The sequence below is a fragment of the Mustela putorius genome, unplaced genomic scaffold (assembly GCF_011764305.1).
Source record: "Mustela putorius furo isolate JIRA1106 unplaced genomic scaffold, ASM1176430v1.1 tig00003909_pilon_pilon_pilon, whole genome shotgun sequence".
In the NCBI taxonomy this organism is placed as follows: Eukaryota; Metazoa; Chordata; class Mammalia; order Carnivora; family Mustelidae; genus Mustela; species Mustela putorius.
Genome location: NW_025422057.1, coordinates 42,055,306 through 42,077,803, shown reverse-complemented (window position 1 = coordinate 42,077,803; position 22,498 = coordinate 42,055,306). Strand labels below are relative to the sequence as shown.

Below are 22,498 nucleotides of genomic sequence, written 5' to 3'. Positions count from 1 at the left end.
GCGACCGGGCCGGGGCCGCTGCACGCCGAGGGCGGAGGCCGAGCCGGGCCCCCGCCGCGCCCCGGCGGCTCGCCGCGCCCACCCCGCTCCGCGCCGAGGGCTGGACGATGAGTTCCCCGGGGGCCGGGTGAGTTGGCTAGTCTGTGAGTGCGTGTGCGCGCCGGGAGAGGCCGGCGGCGGCGGCGAAGGCGGGGAGGCCGGCGCGGGCGCGGACGCGGGGCGAAGTTTCGGGGTAGCCGGGCGCGCGCGGGAGGCCCGAGCGGGGTGCAGCCCGGCCCGACCGCCTCGCGGGGTCCGCGCCGTCCCGGCTGGGTCAGGCCGCGGGCCGCTGGGCCCCACCGCCTGGCAGCCCCATCCCGGGCCCGGGCCCGGGCCCGGCCCCGCCGGAGACCCCGGCCCCCCGGACGCCCGACGTCTGCTCCTCGCAGCTCCCCGCGGCGGCCCCACCGCCCGGCCCCTCTTTTGTTCCCCACCCCCGGGTTTCAGGGAGAGTTTGGGGAGGCGGTGTGGGCGAAAGCCGCCTCCGAGGACGCTTCTTGAATCCTTAAATGGGAAAGGCGCTCACCTCTCTCGCCCTGGAGCTGCGAGGCTGGTAGTCGCGATTTGTCTCTCTCCGCTTCGGCGAAGGAGGGGGGAAAAATGTTCTGTGGGGTGGTAGAGCCAGGGGTGCTGCGAGGCCCCCCCCAACACTTGCCCGCGGGAAGGTGCCCGGTTTCTCCGAGGTTCACCTGTTGCCTGCGCGGCCTCCGCTGCCATGTCTGTTGTGATTCTGCACTTCAGTTTGTGAAAACTTTCTGCCGGATTGAGTGTAACCTACCCCCCGCCACCCTCCTCCCCGCCCCCGGGTCTTTCCAGACTCCTAGTGGAAAGCTTTGGCAGGAAAAAAAATAGCTTGCGTCAGGAAAGAAAAATAATGTGCGATGTGTTAAGGGTCTGGCGTTTTGTGACTGTGACTTGTATACTCGTCCATGCTCTCGGATGTTTTACTTGGTCGGGGGGCTGCAGTTTTTCTCTTTCAAATAAGTGGTTACCAAACTCTTTTGAGTACACAGTGCGAATTTGGCGCATTCACCTGTGTGACGTCATTTAATCCTTGTGATAACCCTAGTTATTGTGTTCATTTTTTAGGCGAGGAAACCGAGACACAAAGAGGTTCAGTAGCTTGGCTGGGTGAGCTGGGATTTGAACCCAGGGTTTTCTCTGCTGTTCAGGAACTGTCAGAGCGAGATTTAGGATGAGTTTGAAAGCAACAACAAAACCTCTTTTTGTAAACAGTTTTATGTTTAGAGCACTTTGCAGTTACTCGTACTTGAAATGATCGCTGTTTTGTTACTTGAGTTGAAAACAACTCTTCTATTGTCACTCACGAGAGTTCAACTCTGAATTGCAGTAGAAAGTAACTTAATGCTTATCACTGTTTTCAGTTGAAATAAAAAGTCTGTGAACGAGTATTATTTAAATATTTGAACTTAAAGCAAAAATATGGGCAGTTCTGAGCTAGAAAGGGGTTGAGTTTACAAAAGAGTGGTGGAAATTTGGAATACCCTTTCATAGAACCAGTATTCCACTCGTGTTTTTGGGTGTTCCCCCTCTGCACAGTGTTCGTGGAACTCACTTAAAATGTTTTGTCACTTCTCCACCCCCTTTACTGAAAAGCTTGAGGCATTCAGTGGAAGCTCCTTCCAGAATGTATTGGGTTACTTCTGTCATCTGTTTTCTTTCCATCTCCGTGGAATGTTTTTTGTCCTTCCTCTTAGTTAACACCTTGTTTCATTTTTCTGCTCTTTCCTGCTTAATGGAGTAGGGCTTTACTCTCTTTTAGGGTTCTTGAGAGTATAAATGTGTTTAAGATTTTTTCAGTTTACAAAAACCTTTCCTTGAGCATGCTACTCCCTCAAGCTGTCATGTTGCTGTTCTTCCTTTTAAAATCATATTAACATTTAAAAAAGTCTCATTGTAAACGTACTAGATGTTCATTAAAGAAAAATTGTAAAATATTGCAAAATTGAAGCAAAATTAAAAATCAGTCCTTCATAATCTCATCTCTGAAGATTGCCAACAGCAGTTTACTTTTTCTGCATTTACTTCCTGGCCATCCATTCACTTCTATTTTATTTTAATTTAATTTAATTTTTCACTTCTTAACCCCTTGTTATCTGCAGTTCACCTTCACAAGGGCTACCTATAACCTAAATAACACATTTAAGCCCCTTTTCTAAATAATCTCCTTGAGCTTTTTGTGATATTTAACATCGTCTTTTCATTCTTGAAATGCCTTTCCTTGGCTTTTTTTTTTTTTCATATATCCATTTTCTTCAACAGATACTTAGTCATATTCTGACACACCCTGCAAGGCAGTTGGATGCAACAGCAGACATTGTACTTGCTCTTGTCGAGCTTAAGGTCTAGTGGAGGAGACAGAGATTGAAGAAGGAATTCTGTAGTTAACTGTAACTGATTATAATTATTATTTTTTTATTTTTTTATTTTAAAGATTTTTATTTATTTGTTAGAGAGAGAGAGAGATACAGAGCGCAAGCACAGGCAGACAGAGTGGCAGGCTAGAGGCAGAGGGAGAAGCAGGCTCCCTGCCGATGTGGGACTGGATCCCAGGACGCTGGGATCATGACCTGAGCCGAAGGCAGCCGCTCAACTAACTGAGCCACCCAGGCGTCCCATGTAACTGATTATAATTAAAGTGCACAGTATTAGAAGAGCTTAAAATGGGGACCCGTCCTGGTGCTGGTGGTGCTGGGACAATCTGGGAAGGCCTTAAAACATCACTTTGGAACCATTCTGAAGGATGAGTAGGAGTAGGACAAAGGGCTTCTGTGATATACTGACTTTGTTCCCCCCTATGCCCCTTTCCATTCTTCCTGCTTAGTATGTGTTCTGCAGGTTTCACTTTTCTATGGTCACTAGTCCCTTGACATTTTTATTGTTCAGGCCCTTCTGTCTAAATCATTCTCAGATCTCATTCTCTATTTCTCTGCGCGCAGATCCTTGTTTTTCCCGGTTGCTTTATACATACCTCTACCTGGTTGTTCTGGTTCAGACTGAACTCTTCCTTACCAAACTTGTTTCCCTGGTGTTCCTTATTTCTGTTGATGTCATACCAAACCGAGACCTTTCTCCATTCCGTCACATCTTACCTGCAGTCTACATCTATTGCTTCTACTGTCACCGTATTGTTCCACTTTATTCCTGGTGATGTGGGTACAAGTCTTGATACATGTCGGTATGAAGGTTATAGACTCATAAAATGAATTGGGCAGCTTTCCTTTTTCTCATTTCAAGAGCATCTTATGTATTTTTATGTATTTTTTAAAGATAATTATTTCAGAGAGAGAGATAGGCACTGAAGTGTGGGGGGGGGGGCCAAGGAGAGGGGGATAATATCAAGCTCACTCCATGCTGAGCAGACAGACATAGGGCTTGATCCCACAACCCGGAGATCATGACCTGAGCTGAAACCAAGAATCAGGTGCTGAACTGACAGGCACCCCTTAGAAGCATTTTATAAAGACTGGAATTATCTTGAGAGTTAGGCAGGTCTCACCTATAACACCATTCAGGCTTTGTTTGTTTGTTTCTTCCTTCTCTGTAGAGGACTTTGAATACTATTTCAGTTACTTAAGAACTGTTGGTCTGCGTAGGTTTTCTATTTCTTGTGTGAGTTTTAGTGTTTAATATTTTTTCCAGAGATTTATTGAGTTTTCAAATTTGCTGTTAATTTGTTTCCACACAGTTCTTTTTCTTTAAATTTCTTTGATTTGATATAAATTTATATGCAACAGTATATATTGTATATGTATTTGTATATTTGTTGATTGACTGATTCATTGATTTTTTTTTTTTTGCTAACTGAATCAGGTTCTCATTGCACCTGGGCCAGTGTTAAAATCTTTTCGCCTTCACTGTCAGGTTTATCTGGGTTCTTTTATGCCATTCTGCTTAAGTTAATATTGAAGCCCAGTTTGTCACTTCTCTACTTAGAAGTTTCCAGTGTCTTTTATTAAATGAAGTTCTTTCCAGGGAATTTATCTCAGATTTCCTTTATTCTTGTCTCCTACTATTTTTGCTTTCTGCACATGTGCTTTTCCCCCTTTCTGAAGTTGTTCCCATTTTCTTCTGAATGAAATCCCTTTTGAAGGGATTCCTTTGGAAGGAAGGGTTTTTTGGTTAAGGACAATTTTTATCTAGTATTTTCTTACTGCACTTACTAATTTGTCTTTTGAAAAAAATCAGCTTTATTGTGGTGCCTGGCTGGCTCAGTTGGTGGAGCATGGAACTCTTGATCTCTGGGTGGTGAGTTTGAGCCCATCTTGGTTGTAGTGATTACTTAGAAATAAAATCTTCAAAAAAATCAACTTTATTGAAGTATCATTTATATATAGTGATATGCACATGTTGATAATGCAGTTCTGTGAGTTATTTGGTTTTATATAGCTATTATACAAATATTAGTTCTACTACTAACCTGCCACCTGGGTCTGTAACTGACTTTGTTGCATTTTAAAATGAATAAATGGAGAAAGGCTGGTGTCTAGCCTAGTAGTGGCTGGACATCAGTTATAGTAGTACCGATCCAGTTTTCAGATTTGGGGAACAGAGAGCCATAAAGAGAAAGGAAAATGGGTTTCCCCTCAGGCTATATTTTGAACTAGGAAGTCCTTCCCTCTTCCACTTTTTATTAGTGTTTATGTTTTTAGAATGCTTTTAAATATTTCAAGGTCCAAACCGACCAGGTCAGTCTAACTTTTTAACACTTATAAGATTAAATGCTGAGTTGTATTGAAGTTACAAGATGCACCATACTTTTATGGGCCACTCATAAAGAAAATCTGCTTCTAGTTAATTTCAAGAAGCCATCAATTGTAAGATGGACCCTATTTTCAGAGATGCTAAAATATGAAAAATATGTGTGCCTTAGGACTGACAAAAAGGGTTTTTCCTCATTTAAGCAGAGCTCCCATTCCTTTAGTATAGATGTAGGGAAGAATTTAAACCACACTTATGTGGTAGTGACTTGTAGTTCTGTTGTTACTATGAAAAGTTTTTGTTTTTGTTTTGTTAAACTTTTTTTTAACAAGTAAAGCATTTTAGGCAGTATCGAGAAATATTTATTTTTGGATGGGGTCTCCTACAACTAGTTATGCCAGTCTGATTGTGAGGCAGTTGACCCTCAGCTTTCTGAGAGCTTAATTTTCACAAAATCGTGCAGATAATATAAAGGCGGAATTGTGGGAGAGTTGTGATAGCCAATTTTATGGACTGTTTTAAAGAGAATACCCAGTACTTATGTGTCATCATTAACAATCATCATATACTTAGTTTTTTAAAAAGTAAATACAAAAATCATTGTAAATGTTTGGATATTTTTCTAAATCATAGTTGTATATCAGTTTTTGTAGCTAATATTTTAAAGGCTATTAGTTCTTTAAAAATAGAAATAAAATGATGTGCCTAGAGATCCCTAGTAGTGGTTTTGGAAGACAGCACTAGGTTAGAGCAGGGCTTTAGTAGATCAGAGTGTGGAGGGCCCAGTGGGTCCCCAAACCCAAGTTCATATAGACATCAACTAGGTAAGGAAATTATTTTTTGGTATCTTTTATTAAAAACAGGTGAATTTGAGCTACTCTGGTGTCATTCCATTTTTATACTTTTATGGTCCTGATTAACTTTTTTTTTTTTTTTAAAGATTTATTTATTAGAGAGAGCATGAGAGAACACAGTGGAGAAAGGGGCAGAAGGAGAGAGAAACTCAGACTTTCTGCCGAGCACAGAGTCTGACACCGGTCATTAGCATAGCCCTGAGACCAGGACCTGAGCCCAAATCAAGAGTTGCTCATTGGGTGCCTGGGTGGCTCAGTGGGTTAAGCCTCTGCCTTCGGCTCGGGTCCTGGGATGGAGCCCCATATCAGGCTCTCTGCTCAGCAAGGGAGACTGCTCCCTTCCTCTCTCTCTGCCTGCCTCTCTGCCTACTTGTGATCTCTGCCTGTCAAATAAATAAATAAAAATCTTAAAAAAAAAAAAAAAAAGAGTTGCTCAACCGACTGTATCAACTAGGCGCCCGGATGAATTTTGTTTTCTTTAGGGTGTATATATTTGTTTGTACTACTAATTAGGTGTGAACAGTGGAGCTTGGCTATTACTCTAGTTGTATACAATTGGCTACTGATTTAAGAAAGAGGATGGGGTATATCAAGTGTAGGGATAAAATAATCAGATGTGCAGTTTAAGGAGATTAGGTATATAGTGGAGAATCATTTTGAAGAGAGGAAGACTGAGGACACTGAAACTTAGAGGGACACTGAAACCTGTTCCATCTTGGCCCAGATTAGGAAGGTGGCAGATAATTAGGGTCTAGAATGGACGGAACTTGGTAATTAGCTATGGGTGAGAGAAGGAATGGGATTGGCAAGAATGACTTGCATATTTCTGGTTTGGAAACATGATAGGGTAGAGATGAAAAAATGAGAGCTGGTTTGTGAAGGAAAATAGTTTAGTTTTGATAATATGGGGTTTTAACAACCAAGTAGAGATTTCCACTTGGCAGTTACATGTATGGGGCTGGAGTTTGAGAGAAGTTTGAACTGCGGGTAGATATTTGGGAGCAATTGCCATGTAGGTTGTATATTCTGTTAATGAGAATTGGGTGGCTTTCTCAAGTGATTTCTGCTTCCAAATGACACACTCAACACAAATTAGCTTAAAGAGGAAAAAGGCTTGTCACCTCCCCCCATACTTCAAGTTTTTAAAAAGACTAGAAATTCGGATCTCAGTGTTCAGATGATGTAATTAGGGGGTCTGTTTTATCTACTCTCCACTCTCTGGGTTTGATTTTCAGGCAGGACTTTCAACTGGCAGAGGATAGCCACTGGCAACTCCAGGCTTATATGGCTCTTACTGCTGCGGAGTCAAGATGTAAGAAGGGTATCTCTTTCCCAGGTGCATCTATTCTGTCATCTATTCTGTCTCATGGGACTACGTGGAGTCTGGGGTGCCATCATTGGCCAGGGCTAGCTTACTGTCCCGGAGCAGTCAGAGAGCCAGTTAAACACCAGCACTGAATGCCTTCCTAGAACCATGAGAGAAGGGAAAAGTGGTTGTTTCCCCCAAAGAAAGGATGGTTCTAGGCAGGTGAACAGTGTAAATCCACTATCTTTTGGCTCTTCACTGTTTGTTAAGTCATTTTTTGAGTATCTGAAGAAAAATACACACATAATAGCAATTCTGTGTATAATTACATGGTTATATTATTCTGCTGTACACAGCAAAGAGCCTAGAACAGCCCTGAGAAATACCAGTGTAAGACCTAGGTAGAGAAGATAGTTATTAAATCATTTCACAAATAATTGTCTAATTGTAGTTATATTAAGACTCAGGGGGCACCTGGGTGGCTCAGTCAGTTAAGCACCTGCCTTTGGCTCAGGGTCCTGGGATTGAGCGCCGCACCGGGCTCCCTGCTCAGTGGAGAGCCTGCATCCCCCCTCCTTCTGCCTGCCGCTCTGCCTACTTGTGCTCTCTCTCTGTCAAATAAATAAATAAAATCTTTAAAAAATATATATCCATACAGGGGAAGTACAGGGAGCTTATGAGAGTGTGTAATAAAGAAACTTGTCTGTTTAGAGTATAGGTGCTTTGGAAGGCTTTCCTGAGAAAGTAGCCTTGAGAGTAAGACTGTAAACCAGGAAGCAAAAAGAGAATGTTTCTGAAAATATTCAGTAGTTTTTAAAGCAAACTTTTTTTTTTTTTAAGATTTTATTTATTTATTTGACAGAGAGAGATTACAAGTAGGCAGAGAGAGAGAGGAGGAAGCAGGCTCCCTGCTGAGCAGAGAGCCCAATGCGGGACTCGATCCCAGGACCCTGAGATCATGACCTGAGCCAAAGGCAGTGGCTTAACCCACTGAGCCACCCAGGCGCCCTAAAGCAAACTTTTTTTTGACTTTTAAAAGTTATAAAAGACATGCATCGGAGTGCCTAGGGGTGGCTCAGTCGGTTAAGTGGCTGCCTTTGGCTCCTGTCATGATCTCAGGGTCCTGGGGATCAAGCTCTGCATCCAGCTCCCTGCTCAGCAGGGTGTCTTTCTCTCTCTCCCTTTGCTACTCCCCCTCCCTGCTCCGGCTCTCTCTCTCTCTCTCTCAAATAATGAAATAAAATAAAATAAAATCTTTTTTTTTAATATTTTATTTATTTATTTGATAGGCAGAGATCACAAGTAGGCAGAGAGGCAGGCAGAGAGAGAGAGGGAGGAGGAAGCAGGCTCCCCGCCAAGCAGAGAGCCTGATGTGGGGCTTGATCCCAGGACCCTGGGATCAAGACCTGAGCTGAAGGCAGAGGCTTTAACCCACTGAGCCACCCAGGTGCCCCAAATAAAATAAAATCTTAAAAAAAAAAAAAAAAAAAAAAAGAAATGCAGCTAATGTGGATAATCTGGGAAATATGAAAAATTATGAAGAAGCAGAACACTTAAGTTTTGGCTTCTGAGTTTTTATAAATTAACATCTAGTACTGGTTCTACCACTAAGTTAGCTGTGCAGTCTTGGATACTATGCTAAACTTATCTGGATCTCCTTTTCTTTATCTTAAAAAGTGAAGGGTACTTGGTGAACCTTAAGATCATTTTCTACTTTAAAAAAAGAAAGAAAGAAAGAAAGAAAGAAAGAATTCCCCAGCTTTAATGCAGAGCAGTTTCTTGCTGAAATTGCAGGTCGTGTAATGCTTTTGGTTGTGGTGACATCACTGGGTTTCTGACTCTTGGCTGTAGAGTCCCTCTTCCTGCCTTGGCAGTCATTGTAAGTAACGAAGGGAATGGCTTGTGGCCAGTGGTGTTCTTTCATGCCCTGATTTCTTATCTCATTTCTTGAGCATTTTTTTTTCCTCTAGCCTTTGGGTAAATTACCCAAAATGTTAGAAGCTCTCAATTTTGAAGTTAAGAAATCTGGAGACTTTCATGGTTGTGATACCATTTTATGTATGTTAAAATTTGTAGGTAGTTTTCTTATTAGCAGTTAAGGTTTTTTGTATTGTAGGCCAGTAGTTTAAGATCTTAAATGTCTTAAATTTGCACCTAATTAAGAATATTTCAGATTTCTGGCTAAAAGAAGCTCTTGATAGAGAGTGTTAAAGGCTGTTAAACTTTGGTAAAGTTCTTAAAACATTTTTCAAAAAAATTGTTTAAAAGTGTCATGAAATGAAAATATTTCAACAGTAAATACTCAGAAGTATCTTAAATCAACAAAATGTAGTTGCTTGATGACAGATAGTTCTTTTTATTTTGTTTCAGTAATCTTTCATGTAATAAAAATGTTGGGAAGAAAATTGCATGTTGAATTTATGCATACAATCTGAGTAGAGAAAAAGAAGTTAATCTTCCTGAAAGTGCTTTAGTCATCATTCCTACTTGTTAAATATTTTCCTTTGGTTTCTTATTTGCTTACAATATGAAATTCAGATTATCTCACACTGGCCTTTTGCTCTGGTGCAGTCTGCCTTCTATTACCTAAGTATCCAGTTCTGGTTCCCTTTCAGAATCATTAGACCTCTACCATCCCCTATAGTGGGCAATACCGCATGTGGCTGTTGAACATTTGAAATGTGGCTGGTCTGAATTATGTACCACATTTTGAAGATAGTACCAAAAAGGTGTGTAAAATATCCCATTATGCTTTTAAAATGGTGATTATTTATTGAAATGATGCTGTTTTGATATTTTGGATTAAGTAGGAGTAAAATTAATTTCACTTGATTCTTTTTGCTTTTTTTGTATGGCTAGTAAAAAAACTTAAAATTATGTATTATAATGGACTATACCTGGACTCTCCTTCCCCCTCTTCTTTGCTTATCAAAATGCTTCAAAATCCTATCTTGGCTGTGAAGCTTTCCTCAGTGGTTCATACCTAAAACTTAGCTCTTTCGCATCATTATTTAAAGGCAGTCTTTTGGTATTTCTTGTACCATTTATTAATAGATCAGATTTCTTTATTACAAGCCTTCTCAGCTTTTAGTCTGGTGACACCCCAATATAGTTTCCCTAACTGTATTATCATAGAGCCTTCTTTAGTTTCTTCTCTTTCTATTTTAAAAATTTTATTTATTAGAGAGAGCACAAGTAGGGGGAGCGGCAGGAAGAGGAGCAAGGAGCCCAATCTGGGACTTGATCCCAGGACCCCAGGATCATGACCTGAGCCAAAGGCAGACGCTTAACCAACTGAGCCACCCAGGCGCCACCCCCCCCCCCCCTTAGTTTCTTCTCTTTACAGAAGTTACATGTATTTGGTTGAAACTTCAGGCATAAAGTAGACAGTGAAAGTCTTCTGTAATCCTGCCTCCACTACCCCACGGATTAAAAGTGTTAAAAGTACAGAGTTAAATGCAGTCTTCCCCCCCCCCCTTAGATTTATTTATTTATTTTAGAGAGAGTGCACGCTCCCACACACGGAAGGGTAGAGGGAGAGAGAGAAACTCCAGCAGGCTTCATGCTGAGCTCGGAGCCCAGTATGGGGCTGGATCTCAGAACCCTGAGATCACAACCTGAGCCAAAACCAAGAGTCAGACACAGCCGACTGAGCCACCCCCTTTTTAAAAAAAAAAGTTTTATTTTTTTAAGTAATCTTTGTATCATGGGGCTGGAATTCCTGACCCTGAAGTCAGGAGTCAAATGCTCTTTGGACTGAGTCAGCCACGTTCCAGGATAAATGTAATCTTCCTTTGCCACTGTCTTTATTTCTTTTTCTTTTCCTCTCCCCATTTCCAAAAAATGAGGTGATACTATGCACCATTTTTTCTATAACTTTGTATTCACTGAATAAATAGGAGGACTCTTTTTGTCATTAAAGAGCGACTTACTCATTCTTTTTAGTAGCCAAGTAATGTTCCCTTTTATGAATATATCTTCATTTTATTTACCAATACCCTGTTGATGACTATTTAGTCAGTTTGATGTGGGTTTTTTGTTTTGTTTTGTTTTGCATGGTAAACAGTGCTGTGGTGCTTGTACTTTTCCTGTGAGGCTATTTTTATTTTATAGGATGAATTCTTAGAAATGTGTTTACTGTAAGAGTAGCCATGCATTTCTGCTATAGTGCCAAACTGCTCTGCAAAATCTTTGTAACGATTTACATTCCAACCAACAGTGTCTGCGTGTATTTCCCCCACCCCCTCACCAACACATAATAACATCGGTTTGTTTCAATCTTTGCCAGTCTGCCAGCTGAAAAAACAGTATTATAGTTTTAATTTGTATTTCTTTGAGTAAGGTTGTGTAGAGTTTTATATGTTTGTTGATTCTTTGCATTTCTTTCTCATTTTTTTTTTTTCTAATCTATTTTCTTATTCATGTTGCAGAAATTCTTTTTTGGGGTATGGATATTAACTTATTCCTTGGCATTTTGCGTTTTTGTTTATTTGTTTTGTTTTTGTTTTTTGTTTTTTGTCTTTTTTTTGGTCATTTGTTTTTCATTTTTGTTCAGAATATATAAAAATTCCTTTGCTGTTGTAAGAGTGTTTAGAAAAAAAAAAAGAAAATAAAAAGTTTAGGTTATCTGATACTCTTCCTTTATTTTATAAGCTCTTTGGTGACTGCATTTTGTCTTAAAATATTTTGTTTTGCCCTTGGTACTAATTCAATGCTTTGTATACAGTAAGTGTTCAGATACTTATATGTGTTGATGGTGAATGGGTCCAGAATACATCACTGTCACATAAAAAATATTTTCAACTGAAGGTATTTGAGAATAGGCTTTTTTTCCTGAACTTCTTTATCTGCCTAAAAGCATAGCCTTGCAGAAGAACTTGTCATAGAGCTGCTCCTTAAGCCAAAACCAGGGATGATTGATTCTTATCACTAGAGAGGAGAAGAAAGAAAAAGTGGCTTCACACCTAAACTGACATTGCCATATATATCATATCCACTCTCCTAAGGGCCCGTTTATCTTTCCTAAAAGTGATTTGTTTTCCCATAAATACCTTCCTCCCCTCTCTTTTCCTTAATAACATATGAGCCTCAAATTCTAATTGCCTCTTTTAGTCACATCTTTCTGTAAGCACTGTTAAGTGAATGACAGTATGTTTTTTCTCTTCCTAATCTATCTTTTGTCCATTTAATTTGCAGTCCTCCAAATATAGAACTTAAGAGGGTAGAAGAAAATTTTTTCCTTCTTGGCAGTGGCCAGGTTGATTGTTTCTGGCTGCTAGGGCAAGGGATAATAAGCAAATGAAGTTTCTCTGTCTAAAAACAAAGCGAGTTATTTTAAATATAAAGAGCCTAAGCCAAATTTCTTTAAACTACAGTTTTCAAAATGTGTTCTTCAAAATTAAAACTTAGTGAAATGAAGTGGTATGTATTATTAAAGAGACGTTCCTGTCTTCCTGGATATATATAGTCCTACAATAATAATGCTGTCTCTTAATCAAGTGGCATCATTATTCTAAATGTGTTGACTAAGACTTTGTTCTTTTTAAATTTATTCACTGTTTCCTAGTCTTTCTTAGCAGCTTATCAGTTTGTGTAGAAGATGGTTTGTAACATGTTCTATTGGTCACATCATTCAGAAAAAATAACAAAAAGTCATATAGTTAAGGTTAAATAATGAATTTTTTATACAAAGAAGCTGTTAATTGCCTAAGAAGATAAAGGGATCTTGATACGATTACAGTGACTTCTGGATTCCAAATAACTTAAAACGTTCATTAAACCTTGAATTATTTCTATGTTTAGTGCCTATCTCTGATCTGTATTTAGTGTTCCATCCCTTACTACTCTCTGTTTACTGGGTTTGTGACTGTGCGCCAAAGTAGTTAATCTCTCTAAGTTTTATTTCCTCATGTGAAATGAGGCTAATAATAGTTTTTTCACAGTTTCTGTGAAGACTGAATGAGCACAATTAAGCACTGAACACTATTTTACCACATAGCAATACTTGATAAATGTTTGTGTGAGAGAGTATTTGTGTGGGAGAAGATGAGGTCAGGTTTATCTTCAAAAGCAGTTTGAATGACTGCTATAGGGTCCTTGAAGATTACATTTAATCCTGATACCTTCTGGAAGTGCATGTTATGTTTATTCACATTATTAACGTTTGAATTTGTAAAGTACTTTTGTGTACCAGGAGTACTGGCAAATTGGTAATGGGAGGTTTTGTTGCTTTTTTGGTTTTGTGTGTTAAGAATTGGAGGCTAATAATGAAGGTTAATTGTCTCACCAAGGTCAAACAAATCAGAGTAAGAAGTAGCAGGGGCACCTGGATGGCTCAGTCGGTTGGGTGGCTGGCTCTTGGTTACCGCTCAGGCACCGATCTCAGGGTGGGGAGACCGAGCCTCGCATCCCCATAGGTCAGCAGGCAGTGTGCTGGAGATTCTCTCCCTCTGCCCTTCAGCCCTGTGTTCTCTCTCTCTCTCAAAATAAGTAATTCTTTAAAATAAATAAATAAATAAAAGAAGTAAATAGCACTGGACTTTCCTAGTTAACTCAGAATGGGGACTAGGACTTCAGAGTTAAGTGTAAGTCAAGGATTCCAGATTCTAAAGAAAGCCCAAGCACTTAGTGGTCTGAATGGTTTCCAGGGCTTATTAGGGTGTGACAGAAGGCTTTCAGAGAATGGAGGAGAGGGGCATTGTCCACGGATCCTTGGTGAGGATCATTGTACTTTTTGCTCCCTTCTTGTTCCCTTGAGGTGGCCTTTCCTAAGGAGTTTAGTGTGGGAAGGTCTAAGAGAACCAGTCCTGAGGTTAGGAATATGAGGGAAAAGTCGAGCAGAACCAGAATCCTCATTACCGAGACAGTAGTTGTTACACAACTGATTGGTTTATCTGTGCCTACTTGAGTAAGGGATAAAGAAAAGTGGACAAAAACCTCAGTGTGGACAGAGGGTAGCAGTGGAACAGCCTGTACTTGTCTTGAATTTCTGTTCAAGTGGGCAGTGTGGAAGGTAGCTAGGCTTTAGCCACCTTGACAGGGCTGGCTCTGTTGGAGAGGGGAGCAAAAGTAGAAGTTGAGCTGAAGCAGATCTCTGGGTAGGGAAATGGGCAGTTGGATTAGAGCCTTTCGCCCCTCAGTCACCAAAGAGCTCTGGCCTGTCCCCAGAAGAAAAACCATCATTTGGCTGCCTGTTTCATAGTCTGTGTTAGCCAGGGCGGTGGTAGCCACCACAGAGGACTGCAGAAGTGGTCGCATGTTGAGACAGTTGATTCCCTCATTGCCCTCTCCTCCCCAAACAGATCAGACTACACCACTTCCCTGGCTGAACTTTCTTGGACCATGTGCCAAATCTGAATTTGGAGGGAAAGAGATGACTGTAAGATTGAAGATTAAAGTTTTTAAATAGCAATAAACTGGACTGGACTTTTTTTTAATAACTAAAAACTACTGCTATAAAGCTGTAAGAATTCTTTTAGATGTCATTAAAAGGTAGGATAGGGAAATTGGACCAACCATAATTGGAGGTAGAAGTTGGAGAAAAAGAAAACGTTTTCTTGTGTTTGTGCCAATTTCAGACCCTTATTGAAATCACATAAGTATTGGGGCACCTGGGTGCTCAGTCAGTTAAACATCTGCTTTTGGATTAGGTCATGATCCCAGGACAAGTTCTGTAGGGCTTCTTGCTCAGCGGGGAGCCTGCTTCTCCCTCTGCCTCCCCTTCACCTTGCTTATGTGCACTCTCTCTCTAACAAATAAATGAATCTTTAAACAAAAAATAAAATCATATGTATCAGTTTAAGTTCCCACTAAAGCCCCGCTGACACCAGCCCCCATTCTTTTTTTCTGTATAAAAGCAATTAGAGTATTATACATGACCCTTTGATATTCTTAATAGTTCTCTGTCCAAATACATTCCAATTCTGCATAATATAATTTTTTAACATTAAGGATATTTTAATTTTTACTAGTGCACTTCAAATTATAAACTGTATATCATGAGCTTTTTAATTGAAACAGTAAGTAAAATATGTTATTCCTTTGTTTTATGGAGTTGGAGTTTATTGGACCTTGGAAACATTAAATAAAAAGTAGTCAGTAAAAAGCCTTAGTTTATTTTAAAAATTTCTTTAAACTTTTTAAAAAGATTTTATTTATTTGAGAGAGAGTGAAAGTGAGAGAGATCACAGAGGGAGAGAGAGAAGCAGACTTGTTGCTGAGCAGAGAGCTGGTCTCGGGACTTGATCCCAGGACCCCAAGATCATGACCTGAGTCCAAGGCAGACGCTGAACCAACTGAGCCACCCAGGCACCCCTACAAAGCCTTAGTTTAATATCTTTTACACTCAGCATAGGAGATTTTGAATTTGTGATATTTTAAATTAACTTTCAGTATTGTTCACATAGAAAAGGTAAGTGAGTGTTAGTTTAAATACTGTAGAGCAATAAAATAAAAGATCTGGAGGTACTGAATAATACCTAACATATTGTCCTGACTCTTCCACTGGCCCTATTTTAAATGCTTTACACATATTAACTCATTTAATCTTACAAGTAGTCTATGACGGGATATGGTTGTTAGTTCCCTTTTACACAAGAGGAGAATGAGACCACAGAGGTGACCTAATTTGCCCAGGGTTGTGCACCTAGTCAGTGGCAGAGCTAAGGAATCACATGTAGGTAGTCTTACTCCAGGGACCATGTTCTCAACCACAGAATTATATTTGTTCTCAAAGAGAGTAGGATCATTTTAAGATGAGTATGTGTGCTGTACACACACAGTCACACACATATTTTACATTTTACTTTATTTTTGCCCGCTACTATTGCCTGTTAATGTACGGATGGATTTGCCTGTGTTTGTTGGTGTGTTAATGGAGGTACCTGGTAAAACATCCTCTCTCCTCATGGTCTAAATCTATGTATTTGGTGGTTTAAATTTGATTGACTTTTGACAGTTGATTCCTTCTCTTTTTAATACTTAAATTTGTGGTAATGGTAACTTTTTGGTAACTTTTGGTTGGTATTTTTTTACTTCTCTGATGTTTGTTTTGCATCGTAGAGAAAAAAACCGTATTCAAAGGCCACTGGAGTGCAATTGCTTTCTAAGCATCTATCCAGAATGCTTCCCATAAGTATTGTTAAAAAATTAGGGTTGTATTATATATCTCATTTCTGAGGTATCCACAAGTTTAATTGTTGATGATCACACGGACGGGCCTTTTTTCATAGCTTTATCTTGGCTGTTACTGCCAAGTAGCTGAGACTGGGCAGATATTTGCTTACCATAATTATGTGATTTGTATCACAATTCTTAGAATACATTTAAAATCTACCCTATGGAAGAACAGGAAGAAAAAAAGAAATACTGCCACATCAATTGAAAATGAAAGTGAATAAGCCCATCTATGGGGCAGTTTTGGGAGTCAGGAGGGTTGAGAAATGAAACCTGATTTTTTACCCGTTAATGATACCAAGACTGTCCCCTGGAATATTATTAAATTGCTTGTGTTGTTTCACAGAAGTTATTTAAACATAATTGATTATGGCATGTAGACATTTAAAAATAACCCCTTTCCTTACAGGCTTTTTCTTCAAAACAAAAGAAAAGCCTTATTTGCGTCTTGATTACAAAAGTAATGCTCACTGAACAAGTATAAAGCATAGAGAAGTTCGAGAAAAAAATAAAAATCCTTCATACTCATATTACGCAAAGATAACTCCTGTAAACATTTTGGTATGTGCAGTTTAAGTTTAAAAAAAAAAAAAAAAAGCTTAACCTTTCCTTCTTTCTCCCCCGCCAAATGTTTCTACCATAACTTAAGAGTTTGAGGAAAGGTGAGCAAAACTGAAATTCTCTTCCATTAAGTGTGAATGTCTAAACTGAAATAGAAGAAACTTGGAATTAAGGTGGGGCTTAGTTCCAGGGAGGGGATGCTATCTAACTAGGAAATTTGGGAAATTTGGCTGTCTTGTTCTACTTACCTGATTATCTTTTTTTCTTTATATTCTCCCTTTCTTGTGCAGCTTTGCAACTTTTAAGCTTTGAAAAGAAAGTTAAGATGTTTCAAATGATGTGTTTTTCTGTAATGACTAAAATAGAATATGATGTGGGGAGGTAGAACCTAAACTAAGGGAGGTCAAAAACCATATGGAAATAGAAAATCCAAAACCTCTAGCAGAATGAAGCTAGAAAGAATGGAATCTAAACACTGAAATTATACATCTGTGAGGCAGCTGTGCATTCTTTATTCATGGATTCTGTGCAGATATAGGGAAAGAAACTTTGAAAGGAAAGCATATCCTTAAAAGAATGAGTGTACAGTCTTATCACTAATTATGATGTGTACTTTTTTGGTTATATAATGTATATTTAATTCATCTTTAAATGAATTATTCCTCTATTTTGGGGGTTATAAAAATTCTTGTCTGGAAATAACATCACTTTTTTGGGTTAAATGTAGATTTCCTATTTATATCTTCAGCCCTGAATCAACATTTTATTAAATACAGATCGGGCTGTTTTCAATGATACTGGGAGAGATTGATGCTTTTGTAAAATTTGTCGTTGCTTTCCTTTTTGTCAGTGCTCAAGGATATGTGGCACTTTAATGTTCTGCCCTTCAAAACCAAGTCTTCTGAATTTGTTTAAACAAAATATGTTTTCAAAAAGTTAGGCACTTTAAAGCAGCTGAAATTTAAAAGGGGAAAGGCATGAAAAAGCTTTTATTTAGTCCTAGGATGCTTTGTAATTATTAACATTTGTATATTTTATGGTTTACAAAGCACTTTTATGTCCATTATCTCCTGTGATTTTCAGTGTCTTATTACCATTACTCTTAGCTTGAGAGATACGACAGGACACTGTTGATTCGGTTAGAGCTTGTAGTAAGCTTTTGTGTTCCTCCCTCTAAAGGTGATTCTTAGTCAGGATTAAGAAATCATGGGAAAGTAGAACAAAAAGGATAAAGTCCCCAACATCTCATAATAACCATTAGTCATATTTAGTATAATTCTTCTCTGTTTTCTTTTTCTGTTCTTTGTTTTTTTTTTTTTTTTTTTTTTTGCATGGTTTGCTGATAATGAGGATGCAATATTTGTGTCCTTTCAAATTCACATGTTAAACACTTCTGATAAAAAATTGCTCTTAAAAAAATTGCTCTTAATTATTTTTTTGGGTGCTCTTTCAGTAAAATTTTTCCCTACTAGAGGGAAAACATTTTATCTTAGGATCACTATTTCTATGTATATCTATAACATATCTATAACATATATATGTAAATATTTATATATCCATGCTCTTTTTTAAAAAAACATTTGAGAGAGAGCGAGAGAGAGCACGAGTTAGGGGGGAAGGGCAGAGAGAGAGGAAGAAGTAGACTGTCTGCTGAACAGGGAGCCCCACGTAGGACTGGATCCCAGGACTCTGAGATTGTGACCTCAGCCGAAGGCAGATGTTTAACTAATTGAACCACCCATGCACCCCTCTATCTAAGCTCTTAACCACTATATATGAAGGTGTGTATTGAAGTCCATGTTTTTTATATATATACACACGCGCGCACACACACACACACACACGTGTATATATATATGCTGGTATACATTATTTTATTTATTTATTATTTAGTGATTATTTAGTGATTTTTTTAAAAAAGATTTAGTGATTTTTTTAAAAAGATTTTATTTATTTATTTGAGAGAGAGGGAGAAAGAATGTACATACAGAGGGAGAGAGAGAAGCAGACTTCCTGCTGAGCAGAGAGCCCAATACAGGGCTTGATCCCAGGACCCTGAGACCAAAAATTGAGCCAAAGGCAGATGCTTACCTGACTGAGCCACCCAGGAGTCCCTATAAAATTTAATGTTATTTATATAGTGGTTTAGGACACGGACTCCTCTTGGGTTTAAATTAAACCAACTCTTCTTAGTTTAAATCCCAGGTCTGCTTCTTCCTAGCTGTGCAATTAGCAATTTTGGCAAACTGATTTGACAAACATCTCTATTTCCTCCTCTATAAGATAGGAATAATGCTCCTTAACTCATGGAGTAGTTTTAAGATTTATATATATGTTTTATGTTTTATATTTTAGAACCATATCTGACCCATAATAAGCAGTGTGTAAGTTTATAATTTTAGATCAGGGACCATAAGCAATCATAAGCAACACAAAGAAAAAGTTAATAAAGAGCACCACACCCAGTGAGGATAGAATATGACCATTTTTTGGTCATAAAGCAAGCCTCAACAGATTTCAAAGGATTGAAATCATTCACAGTGTCCTCTGACCATAGTAGAATTAAGTTAGAAATCAGTTACAGGCGCCTGGGTGGCTCAGTGGGTTAAGCCTCTGTCTTCGGCTCAGGTCATGATCTCAGGGTCCTGGGATTGAGTCCCGCATCAGGCTCTCTGCTCCCCACCCCCGCCTGCCTCTCTGCCAACTTATGACCTTTCTCTGTCAAATAAATAAGTAAAATCTTAAAAAAAAAAACACAGAAATCAGTTACAAAGAAAAACATTTGAAATTAAGCAATGTACTTCTAATTCTAAATCCATGGATTAAATAAAAAGTTATGGAGGAATTAGAAATTAATAGGTTCAATCATAGTGAAAATACATGTCATAGCAAAATTTGGGACAGTTAATTTTATACTTAGGGGAAATGTTACAGCTTTAAAAATATGTATCAGAAAACTAGAAAGGCTAAAGATCAATGATTCAAATGTCAAGAAATTGAAATGATTGGAATTCCTCTTAATTTTCATTGGATAGAGTGGGAGAATTTTAGTTTTATATTTTACATCAAATTCCTTTTTTAATAAGGGGAAAGGTATGATAGAAATAGGTTTACTTTGTTTTCCTATTAGTATTATTTTTAATATGTATGTATGTATGTAAGCTCTACACCCAGCATGGGGTTTGAATCCATGATCCCAAGAACAAGAGTTGCAAGCTCTACCAACTGAGCCAGTCAGGCACCCTTCGCTATTAGTATGTTTGAACTTCCTCTGCCCCATTGCTTCATTTTTAGTTTTCTTGGTTTCTAGGAGGATTTACCTCAGTAACCTTTCTGAAAACCTTTCATTTTCTTGGCCATTCCATAGAACCCCTAACTTTTCTAAGGAGACCAGGCTTCAGAGAAAAGAACTTTGAGGTGATTAGTTTTCATCTTGGTAATTATTTCTAAGTCTTTAAGACTTGGAAAGTTTAATTCAGCTTGGTAAGTATGTAATGAGTACCTGTTATAGACCCATACCATCCAGACTTGGTTACTATTTAATGGTGGATAACATTGTCCTGAGTTCTGCTTTCATGGATCCAGCTTATGCTCTAGTGGGGGAAACCGGCATAAAAAAATAAAAAATAATAAAATCACAAACCCACCCAGGTATAAGATTACTATGTGATATTGGTGCTAGGAAAGAAAAGGTTAGAGGGCTAAGGGTAGATAATAGGAGACCTAAGCTTATTTATGTTGAGAATGTAGTGAGATACTGTACAAAATTGATTAGTAGGATAAAGTGGGGGATATAGACCCATGAAGAGTCACAGAAAGTATATTTTAAAAGAAGAAGGAATAAATCTTAAAATGTGTTATCATGACTGACTTAAATTCAGCAGTCCAGAGGCCTGAGTAATTACCCTTAGTCCAATATGACTGGTTGGGTAGTCTTACTCAGGACACGCTTCAGGTCTCAGTTCTCTGTTCTACAGAATGAAAGGTCAGGACTAGACTAGGTGATGGCTAAGTTTCCAGTTTCAAAGTGCTAAGTCCATTGAAACTTTTAATATTTTAAAGGGTTTTTTCCTTCTGATTATGAAAACCACATTTGTTATTTTTAGAAAAATTTGGAGACTGTAGAAGAGAAAGACCCTTTCCCCCAAATTTATTTGTACTAGAAATGTCAATTTTATTATAAAAAGAAAATATATCAGAGAATGGGACTTCCCACAGCTCTGGGAGCTAATGGTAAGCAGGACAGTATTAACCAGGTTTGGCTAAATTATGCCTCATTAATGAACAAAATCCTAGAATTTCATTGGCTAGACAGAGCAAAAAGTTCATTTCTCATCCCATGTACAGCTTGAATGAAGTAGGCAGTTGAGATGAAGCCGATCATAGGTTCTGTCCTCTTGTAGCTGGCCCTCTGGAACACATGGCTTTCTTGGTTGCAGTGAAAGGGAAGAAACATTGGAGGGTCTCGTAATTAGTAATCATGAAACTTTAGTCAGAACTAGTCATTTGGCTTACCTAACTGCAAGAGGATAGAGAATGTAGTTCTCCCTTACTCCTGGAAGTAGAGGAGGCCTGGCTGTGGGTAAACTTTAAAAAGCCTTTCAACAATGACCTTTCTTTCCCTGGCTGTAGTTGAGTAGAGTGATGATGGAACCCTGATCCAAGTGGGGCTGTTTGGCTTGTTTGGCCTAGGAATTTGCTTAGGGTCACTGGAGACTGCTTGAACTTAGTACTAGAGTGCTTAGGTCATTAGACACAGATTCAAGGGTGGAATTCAAGTAGCTGAGTGATCAGAAGTGAATATATAGAGAGAACATTGAATCAGATGCATTGCTGAAATAAGGAATTGTGTAGCTATGGGGAGGAAAAATAGCTACTGGTATTCATTGGCTTTACATTTCTAAATTCTGGATCATTAATGAAGACTGGTTGTTGTTCCTTCAGAGATTTCTTTTCTTTTCTTTTCTTTTTTTTTTTTTTTAAAGATTTATTTATTTATTTATTTGACAGAGAGAGAGAGAGATCACAAGTAGGCAGAGAGGCAGGCAGAGAGAGAAAGGAGGAAGCAGGCTCCCCGCTGAGCAGAGAGCCCGATGTGGGACTCGATCCCAGGACCCTGAGATCATGACCTGAGCCGAAGGCAGCGGCCTAACCCACTGAGCCACCCAGGCGCCCCCCTTCAGAGATTTCTTAAGAATATGTATACTTTCCCAGCACATGGGATAGTTACAAAAAATGAGCATGTTTGTGCCACAAATCAGTAGATTTTCAGAAAGCAAAAATAAAATAGATTAATTTATATTTTCTGACCATAGTGCAGTAGAAATGAGCAGAAACAGGATGCCCCCTCCAAAACAGAACCATATGGACCAAAAAGAACAAAAATCCAAAACAGAAACATCTACTTCTTTCAGAGCAAGGGAAGAGACATATCTTTTAAATAACTTAAAGAGATGATTATAACTGAAGTCACACAATTTTAGCAGTTAATTACAGTGAGAGCACTACATATCAATGTCACCAATGTGAAACTTTATGGAAAATTCATAGCAGTTAAATATTAGTAAACAGGAAAGATTAGAGCTGAATGAACAAGATATTCAGTTTAAACTGATTAAAAAACAAAATACACCCAAATAAAGTAGAATGAAGGAGTTAATAAATACAAGTTAATGAAAAATAGAACAACTTTTTTTTTTTTTTTTTTAAAGATTTGATTTTTATACCTAGCTTGGTGGTTGGGATTGTAACTCCTAAGATCAAGAGTAGTATGCTCTACTAACTGAGCCAGCCATGTGCCCCCAAAATAAAACAGCTCTTGACAGTAAAATCAAAGCTGGCA

The 22,498-nt window shown here is 38.8% G+C and overlaps 1 protein-coding gene across 2 annotated transcripts in view; it reads left to right on the top strand.

Moving 5' to 3' along the window:
• The window catches only part of BMPR1A (bone morphogenetic protein receptor type 1A), a 140,051-nt gene continuing 117,553 nt past the window's right edge, over positions 1-22,498 (top strand). For both annotated transcript variants that reach the window (XM_045068972.1, XM_045068973.1), the window contains exon 1: positions 1-127. The gene's annotated coding sequence lies outside the window, so the exon portion shown is untranslated. The remainder of the gene's footprint in view (positions 128-22,498) is intronic.